The sequence below is a fragment of the Arachis stenosperma genome, chromosome 3, assembly GCF_014773155.1.
Source record: "Arachis stenosperma cultivar V10309 chromosome 3, arast.V10309.gnm1.PFL2, whole genome shotgun sequence".
In the NCBI taxonomy this organism is placed as follows: Eukaryota; Viridiplantae; Streptophyta; class Magnoliopsida; order Fabales; family Fabaceae; genus Arachis; species Arachis stenosperma.
Window position 1 is genome coordinate 148,672,854 of NC_080379.1, and position 3,583 is coordinate 148,676,436.

The following is a 3,583-nucleotide window of genomic DNA, read 5'->3' on the forward strand; positions in this document are numbered from 1 at the left end:
TCTGTAGCTCCAGAAAATCCATTTCGAGTGCAGGGAGGTCAGATTCCAACAGCATCAGCAGTCCTTTTGTCAGCCTTTTTCAGAGTTTTGCTCAAATCCCTCAATTTCAGTCAGAATTTACCTGAAATCACAGAAAAACACACAAACTCATAGTAAAGTCCAGAAATGTGAATTTAACATAAAAACTAATGAAAACATCCCTAAAAGTAGCTCAAACTTACTAAAAACTATATAAAAACAATGCCAAAAAGCGTATAAATTATCCGCTCATCACAACACCAAACTTAAATTGTTGCTTGTCCCAAGCAACTGAAAATCAAATAGGATAAAAAGAAGAGAATATACTATAAAGTCCAAAATATCAATGAATATTAATTTAATTGCATGAGCGGGACTTGTAGCTTTTTGCTTCTGAACAGTTTTGGCATCTCACTTTTTCCTTTGAAGTTTATGAATGATTGGCTTCTCTAGGAACTTAGAATTTCGGATAGTGTTATTGACTTTCCTAGTTAAGCATGTTGATTCTTGAACACAGCTACTTATGAGTCTTGGCTGTGGCCCTAAGCACTTTGTCTTCCAGTATTACCACCGGATACACAAATGCCACAGACACATAACTGGGTGAACCTTTTCAGATTGTGACTTAGCTTTGCTAAAGTCCCCAGTTAGTGGTGTCCAGAGCTCTTAAGCACACTCTTTTGCTTTGGATCACGACTTTAACCACTCAGTCTCAAGCTTTTCACTTGGACCTTCATGACACAAGCACATGGTTAGGGACAGCTTGGTTTAGCCGCTTAGGCCTGGATTTAATTTCCTTGGGCCCTCCTATCCATTGATGCTCAAAGCCTTGGATCCTTTTTACCCTTGCCTTTTGGTTTTAAGGGCTATTGGCTTTTTCTACTGCTCCTTCTTTTTTTTTTTCGCCATTTTTTTTCTTTTTTTTTCGCAAGCTTTCTTTTTCACTGCTTTTTCTTGCTTCAAGAATCAATTTCATGATTTTTCAGATCCTCAATAACATTTCTCTTTGTTCATCATTCTTTCAAGAGCCAACAATTTTAACATTCATAAACAACAAGATCCAAAGACATATGCACTGTTCAAGCATTCATTCAGAGAACAAAGAGTATTGTCACCACATCAATATAATTAAACTAAATTCAAGGATAAATTCGAAATTCATGTACTTCTTGTTCTTTTGAATTAAAACATTTTTCTTTTAAGAGAGGTGAAGGACTAATGGATTTTATTCATAGCTTTAAGGCATGGTTTACATACTAATGATCATGAAATAGAGACACAAAAACATAGATAAACATAGTATTAAAAACCGAAAACAGAAAGAGATAAAGAACAAGGAATGAATCCACCTTAGTGGCGTCTTCTTCTTGAAGGACCAATGATGTTCTTCAACTCTTCTATGTCCCTTCCTTGCCTTTGTTGCTCCTCCCTCATTGCTCTTTGATCTTCTCTTATTTCTTGGAGAATGATGGAGTGCTCATGATGTTCCACCCTTAGTTGTTCAACATTATGACTCAAATCCTCTAAGGAGGTGTTGAGTTGCTCCCAATAGTTGTTGGGAGGAAAGTGCATTCCTTGAGGCATTTGTTGATGATGCACTTCCTCATGTTCTTCTTGGAGGCCGTGAGGAGCTTCCCTTGTTTGCTTCATCTTTTTCTTGGTAATGGGCTTGTCTTCTTCAATGGAGACATCTCCTTCTATGATAACTCCAGCTGAGTAACATAGATGGCATATAAGGTGGGGGAAGGCTAACCGTGCCATGTATGAAGGCTTGTCAGCTATTTTGTAGAGTTCATTGGAGATGACTTCATGAACCTCTACTTCTTCACCAATCATGATGCTATGAACCATGATGGCCCGATCCACAGTAACTTCAGATCGGTTGCTTGTAGGGATGATGGATCTTTGAATGAACTCCAACCATCCTCTAGCTACAGGCTTGAGGTCCAGTCTTCTTAGTTGGACTGGCTTGCCTTTGGAGTCTACTCTCCATTGGGCGCCTTCCACACATATGTCCGTAAGGACTTGGTCCAACCTTTGGTTAAAGTTGACCCTTCTTGTGTAGGGGTGTTCATCACCTTGCATCATAGGCAAATGAAACGCCAACCTCACATTCTCCGGACTAAAATCCAAGTATTTCCCCCTAACCATGGTGATATAGTTTTTCGGACTTGGGTTCATACCTTGGTCATGGTTTCTAATGATCCATGCATTGGCATAGAACTCTTGAACCATTAAAATTCCAACTTGTTGTATGGGGTTGGCTATGACTTCCCAACCTCTTCTTTGAATTTCAAGTCGGATTTCCGGATACTCATTCTTCTTGAGTTTGAAAGGGACCTCATGGATCACTTTCTTCTTTGCCACAACATCATAGAAGTGGTCTTGGTGGCTCTTAGAGATGAATCTCTCCTTCTCCCATGACTCGGAAGTGGAAGCTTTTGCCTTCCCTTTTCCTTTTCTTGAGGAGACTCCGGTCTTGGGTGCCATTGATGGTGAATGAAAAACAAAAAGCTTAGGCTTTTTTTACCACACCAAACTTAAAAATTTGCTTGTCCCCAAGCAAAAAGAAAAGAAGAGTAGAAGAAGAAGAAGAAAATATGGTAGAGAGGGTTCGGCTATGTGGGAGAATGTGGGTTTGAGTTGTGTGGAAATGTAAAAGAAAAGAAGGGTATTTATAGGGAGAGGGGAGGGTATAGGTTCGGCCATATTGGGTGGGAAAGGGTGGGAAATTGAATTTGAAAGTAGTGGGGGTAGGTGGGGTGTATGGGGAAGAGGGGTTGATGTGAATGGTGAATGGGGAAGTTGGGAAGAGGAATTGAGGTGATTGGTGAAGGTTTTTGGGAAGTGGGACATTGAGAATGAGATTTGGATTAGGAGAGTGTGAATAGGATTAAAAGAAATGTGGTAGGTGGGGATCCTGTGGGGTCCACAGATCCTGAGGTGAAAAGAAATACCATTCCTTCACCATATAGGCATGTAACATGCCTTGATGCATCATTCTGGCGTTCAAACGCCCATTGATGCTAGTTCTGGGCGTTAAACGCCCATGTTATGCATGTTTCTGGCGTTGAACGCCAGTTTCATGCTTGTTTCTGGCGTTCAGCGCCAGATTGTCCTCTGTGTGCGCAACCTGGCGTTTAACGCCGGGTTGTTGCTTGTTTTGGGCGTTCAACGCCAGAAAGATGCTCTGTTCTGGCGTTGAACGCCAGCCAGATGCTCCTTCTGGGCGCTGAACGCCAGCCCGTGCGTCCTCCAGGGTGAAAAATTTTTTTCTTCTGTTTTTGACTCTGTTTTTAATTTTTTTGATTTTTTTCGTGACTCCTCATGATCATGTACCTAATAAAACACAAAAATAACAAAGAAACAAAATAAAATAAAATTAGATGAATAAAATTGGGTTGCCTCCCAACAAGCGCTTCTTTAATGTCAATAGCTTGACAGTGGCTCTCATGGAGCCACAAGGTGATCAGGTCAATTTAAGTGTGGTATTCCCAACACCAAACTTAGAGTTTGGATATGGGGTTTGGACACCAAACTTAGAGTTTGGTTGTGGCCTCACAAC